Raw genomic sequence first — 13,474 nt, forward strand, 5'->3', positions numbered from 1 at the left:
GGTTTTAAAATATTCCTCCATGTAATAGTACGCATCAACACTTTGTCCTTCTTTGTTACTAAATAATATTCCACTAGATGAATAAATAGAAGGAGCCCTGGTGGTGTAGTGGCACACTGGCCTGCTAATCTCAAGGTCCACAGTTCGAAACCACCAGCGGCTCCATGGGAGAAAGACGAGGCTTTCTACTCCCCTAGAGAATGACCGTCTTGGAGACCCACAGGGGCAGTTCCTCTGCCCTACAGGGTGGCTGTGAGTCAGAATGGCTCGATGGTAGTGAGTCTGACAAGAACTTACCACAACTCATTTCTCCATACGTCAGTGCATGGGCATCGAGTGCTCCTGTGACTTTGTGGCTGGTCATTTTGTTCAAGTTTTCACGTGGATTTGTGTGCTCATTTCTCTTGGGTGTGCACCCAGCAGTGCAATTCCCAGGGCAGACCATTACTCTTGGTGGACTGTTCTCAGGCACCCTTCCCACCATCTTCCACCCCTCACCACCACTTGTCATCTGGGAAGCTGGACTTCAGAGTGTAGAGGCCAGTGCACTTTGCCTGTACCCAGGGTTTTTGTTAGCTTTTGTTTTTTTGAAATATATTCTTAAAAAAAAAAATCGCTCCTATCAAAGAAATTCTCCTACACTGAAGTCTTTTTCTGATGGTCCCTGGCTGTGAGAGATGGGAGATTATTCCAACCCTTTCTCCTTCCCCTTGCTAAGGGAAATAAAGATGACAACAAACATCTAATGAGATTAGATGTAAGACATACCGTTTCTTCAAAGTAAGACCTCTTTAAAAAAAGCAAAAACCAGAGAATTCACCAGTCAGCAAATGTAACCCAACTATTAGAAACGAATGTTCTAACACTGACTCCCCTCACATGTCCCCTGTCCCCAAATAGTTTTTTGTTTCACTTCTCGTTAGTGCTAAGGAGTGGGATGGGAGACGGTGAGACGTATGTCCAGTCTCCACTGCATCGGGGAGCCTGGGTCAGCCCCCTCAGTGGGTTCCGTTTACTACTGATAGAGGTGCCTGTCTTGAATGGAGGGAACCTGTAAGCTGGACAGCCTGGTGGGTCGTATGGATCTGGTCCTTACTGAGGAATGACTGGTAGAGGCTTTGGACCTATTCTCCCCTCCACGATGACTGTCTGTCGTTGGATTCCTCGCCGAAACCGACTGTGACTGCTACCCTGAAGGGCACGCCCACCATGCTTGCCCCCACCCCCACCCCATACACATCTCTGTGAAAGGAGGCAGCACCTCTCCTCCATCTTCTAGCACAAAAGAGCAGAGTGTCTGGGGCACTGGAGATGACCATGCAACGAACCATGTTTCAATCAATGCTGTTTCAGTTTGCACGAGCAGTGTGTAGTTAGGGGGAGGTGGCAGGTTCCTAACTAAGCATCCTTCCTCCTTCCCAGGCTGGCTCCGAAATGACATTTACACTTGTTCTCCAAGCCACTGACCTGAGGTGGTAAGTTTTTAGGCAACTCTGGTCTCTCTGCCCCGCCCTGTACTTTGATCTGTAGCTCTTTCTCCCATGGGTGGGCTCATGGCAGCAATGGAAAGCCTATTGGGGTCGCCAGGAGTCAGAGTGGAGTCCTTGGGAGTACGCAGGGCTTGGCGTCTCACTGTAAAGCAGGCAAGATGACCTCTGTCCTGTCACAGGCATCTCTGCTTTGCGGGCTTCTCTACTCGCCCCCTCTTGCAAACTTCTCGAAGTTCATCTTCTTGTCATTGACAAAGGTTCTTACATTTTGCCTGTATCCAGTTGTGTTCTGTTTTATTGACATCGTGCCTGAACGTGAACCTGCTAATACTTGAACCTTTGGGCAACAGGTTCTACGACTAGACCAACCTTTGTCTGCATGATAGTATTTCTCCTTACTTCCACTCCAGGTGGGCAGGTCTACTTCTGGGATCTAGATTCTTACTTACATGTTACTGCTTTATGTTAAAAAAAAAAAGAGAGAGAGAGAGAGAGAGAGAGAGATGCAAATGAGGTCCACCCCAGGTGGTAAGTGGTGAATTTTGGATTCCATTTTCCTGCCAGCAAGAGTTAACCCATTGGGTACCATGACGTGGTCCAACAAGTCATCCTAACTCACTGAGCCGGACCTGGAACTCAGGGTGAGCAGGCACCGCATCCAGTCTCTAGGACGGGCGCACTCAGGGGGCTGCGGCAGTGAGTCAGGGACACAGGTCCTCGCACTTGCAACTCTCAAACCGGGTTGGCCCTCCCCGTCTTCTTTTTCTTCATGGCCTGTCATCTTTTATCTGGGATTTGCTTCCTTGACTCTAGACGCTCTACTCTCACCTGCGCTAACTTCAGGTTCTCACAACAAACTTGAAGCTAGACTTCCCACTTTAAAAACCTTTCAGGTAACTCTCTCAAAACATGATACCCTCAGTGGCAAGGTCCTTTCTACATACAGATGTCTTGTTGCCAGGAATCTAAATAGCATCCAGGATGCTTTTTATGCATCAAACTGTCTTTTCAATGTTCTCATCATTCCGTTATTTTCAACAGGGATGAGGGAACTCATTTGCCCCCCACTGTTGTGTTGGCTACGGAGTCCTGCTGGTACTGCGCTGAAGTGTTTTGCTGCTAACAGAGAGGTCGAGGGTTCAACCCACCAGTTGCTCTGCGAGAGTTAGAGGCGGTGGTGGTCTGCTTCTATAAAGCTCACACAGCCTTGGAAACTCTACGTTATGGGCGGGTCTACTCTGGTGGGCAGCATGCCTCGGAGTCAGAGTAGATTAGACAGCAACGGGATTTTCTGTTTAGTGTTCTAGAGAAAATGGAAGCATTTTCAGTAGAGGCAAAAATGCTCACGTGAGAGAATCTATACAATAAAATAGGATGAAATCATTGTTCACCAAGAAGAATGTGTGGTAGAGACTTTCTGCTGACCAGGGTGAAGCCCTGAGCTCCGTGTTCAGATACGGACACATCCGTACAACTCGGCGTCCGGCTTCAGCACGCATGAGCAAGCCCTTGGGAAAACAGGCTTGTCAGTTGCCACTGTCCTTCTAGCCTTCCCCAGCGAGGCCAATCTATGTGAGAGGAAGACAAGAAGCCACCAATCTCATGAGGGGGAGCTCTTAACACAAAGGAGGGAGGAGAGAAAGGAGATGGCAGAAGCACTTATCTCAGCAATCTGTGTGCACACGAAGCTCCTCTAAAATAATGCTCAACTCCTGGTAGAATCATCTTGTCCCATGTGAGGGGAAAACACACACACAAACACACACTCTCTCTCTCAGGGGATTTTTTTCTCATCAGGACTTGAAATCCTTTCAGAGTTAAGCCACCTTCTCTCTAACCAGATGGCCCTTAAAACCTCTCAAAAGTGGAAATCCCCACCCTCCGCTTCCTCCTGCTCAGCAGGTCTTTGATTACTTCTAACAAGCGCACTGCAAGGACCCCTGTAACCCCCTGACCTTTCTGACATTCACACTTCCCAGAACAGCTGCAAACCTCCCTCTCCCACTTAAAGAGGAAAAAAGCCCCCTAAACAAAAGAGCCAGGGGTCTTTTGGAAGAAGGGCATACATCAAAACTCCTTAGGATTCTCACCAGGGAGAAGTGCGGTAATTCAAAGTTAGACCTCTCTGGGACTGTGTGGCTACTTTGTAAAGTATTATCCCTCCTTCCAGTGAATTCCCTGGGCTGCTCTACCCCAAGGAAATGACCATGTACGCTGAGCCACATCCCAGTGTCTTTCCCAGAATGATGTGCGTGTTCAAAAAGAACTATAGGGAGAGGCCATACTTAGCTCACAGAAAGAAAACTAGATCCGAGTAATGGCAAGAGGCGTCTGCTCGTGTGTACAGCTTAAGCGAACTTGCTTGCTTCCTTCCCTCCCTCCCAGGAACAACTGTTTGGGTTCCTTGAGTCACATGGCTGAGGGCAATGTCTGGCACCCTTTCCTCCTCCTCCTCCTCCTCCTGAGTCTGGCTTTGATTGTTACTCTCATCTAGCTGTGTCCAATCACACTTCATGGGCATTTTCCTCTCATTGATGTTCGGACTTTAAAAATGGCCATTTAACATTCATATTTCACCACTTTAATTCTTCTTCAAAGTACATGAAAAGAAACCAGAAAACAGGTTGTAGACACATGGTTTCTTGGCTGTGGTCACGTGGACCACTGGCAGGTGGGAAGGCGCAGGCTACTCGGGCTGTAGCCTCCCTGCCACCATGTTTACTCAAGGCCAGCCTACGGGGGCCTTCTTTCCAGAAATTCAAGGGCCACTTTTAATTCAGCATGAAACGGGACATGCTGAAGCCCTAATTTCTAAATGCTTGTGTGATGGGCACATTCACAGGTTCCCAGATATAAAACTATCCTGTGGGTTCTTTTATTTATTTATTTTCGAAGGCTAGATTTTGGCATGCTAATTTTTTGGCATGGAAACGGAATTTGGTAACAAGCACTAAATGACACCATCAGATTTAAATTTGAGGAGTTATTTTAACATCAGTCTCATAAAGTTTAATCTACCCTTTTGCCCTGATTTAATAAATGCTTAAAACCTATCTTTCTAAAACTTGCAATGCCTGTATCCTATAGACACATTCCAAGTAGACTTGCATAGTGATTTTCTATTTTATTTTATAAAACAGAAAGAGGCAAGCAATGAACAGATCCAATGGCCTTAATGAGGATGCGCTCACATTTGTCTGAATTACATTTTAACTTACAAACTAGCTATCACTCATATACCTATGTTTGCCTTCTTTCAATAATCATTCTTCACACACAAACAGAGATTGTTCTGAGGAATTATGTTATGCAAGAGGGGTTTCATAAAGTCGGAGGGGGGGTTATGATCCTTTAAAAAGATTCCATTTTCCCACGATGTTTGTGAAGTCCCCCCTTATCCCCCATTAATCAGCCCATTGCTGTCAAGTGGAGTTCAATTCAGAGTGACCCTATAGGTCAGAATAGAACTGCTACACTGGGTTTGAGAAACGGTGAATCATTATGGGAGCAAACAGCTATATTTTTCTCTCTTGGATGGTTGTGGGTTTGAATCATCAACCTTTCAGTTAGTCCAAGGCTTAACCCATTGTGCTACCTGGGTCTGTATAAAGAGGGGGAAATTAAAAATATCCACATATTTTTGGAGCGTGTGTGTGTGTGTGTGTGTGTGTGTACACGCGTGCACACAAACACACATGCCAGAGTGTATATTAAGAGCTGATGGTGCTGTGGGCTAGCATTGGGCTACTAACAGTAAGGTCAGCGGTTCAAACACACCAGCCACTATGGGAGAAAGAGGAAGCTATCTCGTTCCATGAAGATTTCCAGCCTCGGGAATCCTACGTAGTCAGTGTGAGCTGTAATTGACTCAGTGGCAGTGGGCCTTTGGGTTATATATCATAGATTGATCCTTTAGACCTGCAAGTTCTGCTTTACAAGCAAGACCGAGCAAAAAGGGAAGTCCCAAGGAAAGCACGAAGCTTGGTGCCCATTTATAGTAAAAAAAATGGATGATCCTTTTAATTTTATCTATTTTCAATATTTCACTAATAGGATACTTTTAGAGTGGACATCCCTAAATTATCAGCTTGAAATGTATTGACTTCTCTACAGGGTGCAGTTCAGATAAAACACACAGAAGTTACAAGCAGAGAAAAAAAACATTAAGGAAAAAATTGATTCCGAATATGACCTGCTCAGCACACCAGGAGCTACTTCCAGCTCCTTAGTAATAGGCTACGGAGGGGGAGGTGCATCTGGAGACAGATACTGAGTAGCCTTTCGGGTCTCTAAATGAGAATACACCAGTATTGCAGCCAGCGAACAATGTGCTTTCACTTGCAAATTAGGCATGGCAAGTATCTATAGAGCTTTACATGTTTAAATCACCCAGTCCAGGATAATAATAATACCCAGTAATAGATCAAAATATGAGCTATTCCTACCAAAAATCTAAACATCAACATTAAAAATTTAATGCAAATGTTAAGCCAGTACGATATCAATTTAAATATTTTAACGAGACAAAAATTTAGTGCAGTATTGCTACTGCCTCAACACTGCAACAGAAAAGAAAAAAAATGGATGTCTAAATTGCTTCTGCAGCAAAGAAAGGGCACTGCTGGTTTTAGTTAAACTAGACTATATGCTACTTCTGGAGGCAAGTATTCAATTTTGTTTAAAATCAGAAGTGAGAATGAAATTAGTCATTTAGATTTAATTCTCATCTGTTCAAGTCTCCGGTACATGGCCATGACACACAGAAAGCCCCTGGGTGGGTGCTCAAGTGTGGGGACAGCAGGTCACGGGGGAGGCTGACAACGGGGCAGAGAAACCCATGTCTCCTGCCTTCTGTGCCCAGGGGCTCAGGAGGATTTGCCTGACCCTGGCACTGATGTTCAACACTATCAAATGTCAACACTGCGTCTTAAAAATCTAATTACAAACCAAAATGAACATGAGTAAGTGTTTCTCTAGGGATAACAGAAGAATAAAACATTAGTGTTTAATTAGCTATTTTAATCTGTCAGTCAAACTACTGTCCAGAGGGTTGCAGTGTGTCCAGCCCATACCTGTGGCCAATCAGCACATGCCCGTGTAGAGATTAGCAGAATAGTATTCTTGTTATTTATTTGACTAACATCATTTGAATTTCTCAGGAAGTGGCACTAATAATTTATAATAATAAAATTCAGTCATGGATAGGAATGAGAATGTCTCTGGAAACCTGAGGAGTCCTGGCTGCTAATCTCAAGGCCAGCAGTTCAAAACCACCAGTCGTTCTCTGAGAGAAAGACAAAGCTTTCTCCTCTTGAAAAGAGTTACAGAGTCTTGGAAACCCACAGGGGCAGTTCTATAGGGTCACCATGAGTTGGAATTCACTTGATCGCAGTGACTTTGGGTTTGAGTATGGAGGAAATTTGGTATTGGGACTTGAACTGGTTAATAAATAGCACTGATCCGAGCTGAAGTTAGTGAGCAGAAAGGTACAGAAAAAGGTACACTAACACCACCAGCTTGGAACCGTCAGAGTTCAAAAGTTGGTACACTTCTTCCCTCGCATCTGCCTCTAATTTACCACCGGCTAGAGGAAGGGTAAAATCCTACAGGGTAGCCACGGGCAAGGAGAAACTGCCGAGAAGGTGGTTATCTTGAACTTTACGAGAGAAACTGCCGAGAAGGTGGTATCTTGAACTTCTTTTTCTTGCAGGCTCTCTGATTTTCACGATGATCCAAACATCAAAGTCTGAACTATTTTATTCTACGTAGCTGAAGTCTGAAACTCAGACATCACAGCAAAGAGATGTGGGTGGATTTATCTCCAAGAATTGGGTGGAAAAATTCCATGATTGTGGATTTTTATTTTCCAATGAACTTTTTGAAGCTCTCTGGCATATACTGTCATTATGTCCATGTGTACATGCCTGCCTACATATGTAAATGAGAGGCCAGGGAAAAACCGATAGACATGAATGGCATACTTGCATTTCTCTGGGTTTTCACCCTGTATTTACAGAATCAGAGGTGATCAACAATGCACTTTTGAGGCCGTAGGATGAATGTGCAGACCAGACATGGTGAGCCTGAGACTAGCGCCGAGTCATGGTGAAGCATTCAGGCAGCAAGTTTTGTTAGGACATCAGGCTGCTAGTGGCTTTGGAGGACATATCTCATTAGGTGGAACCAACCCTTGGCCAGTTACTATTGTTGACATGTCTTTGATAAAACCAAGTATAATATGACCTTCAAGGGCTATCACCTCAGAGAATAACAATGAGAAATGCAGTACGACAGCCATTGTGACATGCTTCTCTCAGACAGGCTGACCCAGTGTGTTGATGTCAAGAAAGACAAAAGACTGGATTGACTTTTAATGGAATTTGTCAGGTCCCGAGAAACACCACAGAAGGCTACTTAAGCCTGGTTTGTGAACAAGAGAGTAGAAAAAGACTGCGACAGGGTGACTTGTTAATAAAGAACTGAGAGATTACCTTTGAAAAGAGTTATAGCTGAATTTGCTATGGTCTTTATCTTTGGGAAATTGAGGAGAAGGTAGGGAAGCTGCATCTCATCAATCGTATGAGTAATATTACTGATAGGCTGGAAAATCTTGGCAAAGAAAGAATGAATTTTATAGAACATACCAATTCTCTGTGTACTGTTTCTGGATCATGGAATGTTAGCCTGTGTAGGGTTTGTATGCATTAACTAAAAACACAGTTTTTGGTGGTGCTGAAGGACAAATAGCAGATTCCTGATATATACAAGGTTTAGCCATTTGGGTGGCAAAAGGGGTAAAATCCTAAACCCTAAGTTTGCGTTACATATTTTAAGGATGAGTCTTTAACTTCAACAAATGTACACAATGCTGATCTCATCTTAAGTTGAGGGACAGCTACGTCATACCAGTAAGGCTAATCTGTTTTCTTTTCCTGTCTACTTTAGGGACAGCGTTGTCTTACGAGGTGCTACATGGGAAACAAGCCTCCACATGTCCCCCAAATATGCCAGGTCCATTGTCAATGAATGGAAATTGTATGTAAACTGAACAGAGACATTTAGGAAACCAAGTCATTTCCTTCAGACGGCAGGGCCTCATTTCACTGGATAAAAAATGATCTTTATAAAGAGCTATGTTCACTCATTCACAAAGAGCAGGCTAAAAACCACTGCCAGCAACAAAAGCCCCGTGGCTATGACGACCATTCACAGTGCGCCTACAGGACAGGCGGGCAATACTCACAGGGCTTCCAGGCAGTCTCTCTTTCCTCTCACACAGTGGTTGGTGGGCTTAAACCTCTGACCTGCCCATTAGCAGCAGAGTGCTTAACCACTGCACCACCAGGCTCTCCCTGCATACTCCTGCATACTCCTGCACTAACTCAGACAAGAGATCGAAGAGTAGCGCTGATCTGCAAGGCCCCAAGTCTTGAATCTGCGCCAGTGTCCCTTCTTCTCCCCAAACAAAAAGTTGGTTAATAGAAGATCTTACAGCATCATTGATAATTGTTGTTGTTAGGCGCCATTGAGTGGGTTTTTGACCCATGGTGACCCTGTGCACCACGGAAACACTGCCCGGTCCTGTGCTACACTCACAGCGGTTCCAGCCATAGGTCTTAATGATGCCATGACAAACAAACAAACAAACATGCTTGGAGCACTTTGGGCTATATCACCATGGAAATATGTCAAGTCACGTATTAATTTAATGACTGTTAATTATGTAGATTATAGGCTACTTTTATGATTAATACAACGGAAAGTCCGCTCCCTGCTTCCCTCCCATCCGCTGGAAATCATTCTCAACTTTTTAAATCTGTAAAACTGCGGCGATTTTTAGTCAAGGTAATTAAGAATCAATAAGAAAATGTCTACTAAAATTCATAAAACAAGGGACTTTCCCCTTACTATGAAAAATACTTTATATGGAAAATACTATAACTAAAGATTGCATAATCCATTGTAAAATACAATGCCTTGCGCTGATACCAACATATAAATGTGCTGAGCAGAGCAGTGACGGAGGTGACTGCTTTCTGCAGGGGGTCAGGGTTTCTGGAGGTCACAGCAGCAGTGGCACCTGGGCAGCCCGTTTCTGACTGCTCGCGTTCTTGAAGGGTCCACGTCTGGAAAGCCAGTGAAGAGAGATGCCACAAAGCCCCAGGCTCTCCCAGGTTCACACGTACGATTACTGTGGACTGAGGAAAGCAATCTAAAACAAGACACAGTAACCCAGGGGCTAATCACAACAAAGAGAGCCAGGATTCCTGATTGTGCCAAGCCAGGAATGTGTACTCTGCGCGCCTTCTTTCTGCCACCTCTACAGGACTGTCTGAATTGAGGTGCATTTGCACAGCATGGGAGACACCCGAAGATCCCTCCTGGGTGACTGCCCCCACGTCGGTCCTCTTTTCCTTTCGCTGCACCTCACTTCAGTGACATGGCTGTTCTGAACGAGCCTTTGATAATGCTGGGCACATCTTGTTGGAGGGGGTGGGACGAGCAGGATAAGGAGGAAGATTGGTCTGCCTCTCTCAGGTCTGAACGTGGGGATAAAACAAACCCCCGGCTCCCTTCTGAGATCAGTGAATACGTACTGTTGTTCCCTACGTAACCGAGGAAGCCATGACGAGTCAACATGCACCAAGCAAATAAACCAACCCCAGATCCACTGCCACTGAGTTGATTCGGATGCACAATGACCTTAACACACCGTTTCTAAGGCTGTCAACCTTTCCTGGGGGCAGACAGCCACCTCTTTCTCCTTGGAAATGTGAACTGGTGATCTTGTGGGTAGCAGACTAACACTTGCTAACGAGCCTGACAGCACCCCAGTCCTCTAGAAAGTGGCAGGCCACACGGACTACTTTTACCGACTTTCTGACCAGATCCTGGAAGCACCCCTCGACGAGCTGCTCTCGCAGCGCCTGGGCAGTGCCTGCAGCAAACCCAGGCTCCGTTTCTGCCCTGTCCGCCACGCAAGGCCCGCGGAATCAGCCAGTTGTTGCACGTGCCCGCCCCCACCTGTCTTTGTCCTCTGCCCCTCTAGGATAATCCTCGCAGCTGTCGCCTCCTTGCCAACCACCTCCTCCCTGAGCTCCAGCTAGACAAACATGCCTTCTGTCCTTCTCCTCTTCCGCCCCCCTTACCCCCCCACCCCGCACTCCAGCAGGCAGACGGCGACTCACGGTGGCAGTCCCTCCGGTAGAAGCTTTGAATGCCTAAGACAGTTCCTTCGACTTTTGGCACGAGAAAGGAACATCTGAACGGAGTGCCCGAGGATTGCTCGAAAATTACAGTAATTAATAATAATTGCACGGCTCTTTATTAATAGGCCAATTTTAATAACTACTTTAATACTGAACAGGAAAAGCATTTTACATTCAGACATCACGCATAACAGCCTGTGGGAGGGGTAGTAGGTAAATGGAATACTGCTAAAAAAAAAAGTTTACCCTGCTGATTGTTTGTGCAGTGCCATCACCATGCCAAAAGCAACATGCCACGCAGATCAAGGGACCTTAGAGAAGATCCCGGAGCTCTGGAATCAGAAGACATCTGTAACAGTAGTATCCTATTACACAGAGGAACACAACGAAACAAAACCCAGCTGCCACACCGGAGACATGCAGGCAGCGTCCCTCACGCCTGGATTCTGTCGATAGGTTCGGAAGCACTTCGGAACTTCACCTCCACTGGCCAATACCAAGCGCACAATACCCCCTTTCCTCCTGGAGGGGGATTCTGTACCTGGAGGGGGATTCTGTACCTGGAGGGGGATTCTGTGCCCGGCAGTGTGAGGTTCCAGGGCGGCTCTGAGTTGCCGAGATCAACCCAGATGGCATGTTTGAGAGGGCAATGTCCCACACCGGCTTTGGGAATCTCGCCAACACGCAGCGTGCACCTTTCTCTTCGTGCTCCCTGGGTACAGCCTGCGAGGACCCTCTGTGCCAAGCACTCCAGGAGACAAGGCCCTTGTGCTGGGGGGGCTGGCAGAGCAGGTTGTGGAAGTTCACATCTAATTATAATACTGATACAGTTCACCTGTGTCATGGCTCCACCCTCTGCATCCACACGGTGGGGAGTTTCCTGCCCCCAGGGTGGCACTTGACTAACACCGAGAAAAGCTGCTGGGGCTCTAACGTGGGAGAAAGACAGGGCTTTCGATTCCCTTAAAGTGTTATGTCCCACAGGATCACTATGAGTCAGAGTGGCTGCGTGGCTGTGAGGCTGTATTTCTAGAACATGGACCGGACTACAGGAAGGGGTCTCTGATGCTGGGCATCCCGGCAGAGCCGCATCCTCAGGCAGAAGGCTTCCACCAGTGGCCATGACTCTGGAGTATATATAAGTATACATAAGTTCTAATCTTCACCTGCTCCATGGTTGGGGCAGTTTGGCTCAGCTGTTAAGAACTCGGACTCTAGAGACAAACTTTCTGAGTGTAAATCCCAGTTTGCGTCCTCACTCGGACAAGTTACTTAATCACCCTGAGCTGTGTCCTCATCCGAAGAATGCAGCCAACAATACAGATGAACGCTAAAGCCACTGAGAGGATTGAAGGAGAAAACGAAAAGAGAAGCACTGAATACACTGCTTGGACTACAAGCAACAAAGTGAACAACCAGCCACCGGTGCCGCTGCTCTTGTTTACCCTACTCAATGTCATGACCATTGCCAAACCTGGCAAAAGACTAGGAGAAAACCCCGCTGCCACGAGTTTGTCCTCACTTTCATCTGGTGCTCCCACGTTAGCTGCTGCCAGGGCTCCATTCTCTCCTTCGCCATCCGGGGTGCACCCATAACATGTGGGGAAAATCCTTCCGGGAAAGCTGCTTGGTCTTCGCAGGGAGTTGCTCTGGAAAGTGGATGGGTATTCTTGAAGGTAGCCAGGTGTTTTGGATGCACCGGGAACACCTTCTAGAAAATTTATGTTCCCTCAAGACCAGTGATAACTCAGAGATGAACCTGGGGCCTCTTAAGCAATGCTTGAGGAACGGTGTCAGATCAGGCCCAGCACCGAGAGGGGTCTTCAGACCCTAGGACTAACCTAGGTTAACTGGGACTTGCTCTACATGTCTTCCCAGCATTCTAATACCAATTTTCAGGAGCTGGTGAGAATCTAACTGAGGTCATGCGCACGCATGATTAAGACATGAAGTCGGACAAGAGCTTTGTTTCCAGGGCCACAAATAGAAAAGCCCACACTTTCTATAGCTTTTTTAGGGGGTGAGATGGCAACCCGGGGATCATAATGTCATCATTTATTTTAAGACTTACATTTCACAACCCTCCCTGCCTCTCTATCTATTTAAAGAACATTTAAGGCTCAAGAACAGTTAAGAATAGGTCATAGACCTTGAAGCATTTCTTTCTTGATATCTAAAAAATGTATCTCCATCCTCTCTTTGATTGACTACTAAGATGACAATGTATCTCCCACTGGGATGGTGCGACACACACACACACACACACACACACACACATATACACACATTTTAAAATAAAACAACAAAAACTTCCCCCAAACGCCATCTATCTGAAATGTTACTATATTTCCTAATGAGTTTCTAATTAATGCTGTAATTTATTAACATAGTTCAAGTAAGAAATAAAAGAAATATGTACATTAATAACTAAAAAAAGAAGTAACTCCTCAAGGATAAGAAGTACTCTCTCTGATTCCAGGAATGAACCATCGGTGAGCTGCACAAGGAAACAAATCGATGCTTTACAACTGTCAGATGGTGTACAGAGACCATTTACAAGTCCTACCCCTGGCAATGACAACTTTTTGCAAGTGGTTTGCACCTTTCTATTGCAGCCAGTATTAGATTTGCCCAGCCAGACACTAAATATTTTGGATGAGTTAATCAATTTTTGAAGATAAGAACAAATAAAAAAGCAAATATGAATAGAAAACTATAATAATGCTTATGGTAACTTATAAGCTTGCCCTTTCATGAAGGAAATTTTTTTTTTTT

General features: G+C 45.6%; 1 protein-coding gene across 1 annotated transcript in view; it reads right to left on the reverse strand.

The window, feature by feature from the left end:
* UBE2E2 (ubiquitin conjugating enzyme E2 E2) overlaps window positions 1-13,474 on the reverse strand; it is a 343,460-nt gene that overhangs the window by 18,775 nt on the left and 311,211 nt on the right. The gene's annotated exons all lie outside the window — the stretch shown is intronic.

This window comes from Echinops telfairi, unplaced genomic scaffold, assembly GCF_000313985.2.
Source record: "Echinops telfairi isolate 266 unplaced genomic scaffold, ASM31398v2 ScPeMD7_7420;HRSCAF=8458, whole genome shotgun sequence".
Classification (NCBI taxonomy): Eukaryota; Metazoa; Chordata; class Mammalia; order Afrosoricida; family Tenrecidae; genus Echinops; species Echinops telfairi.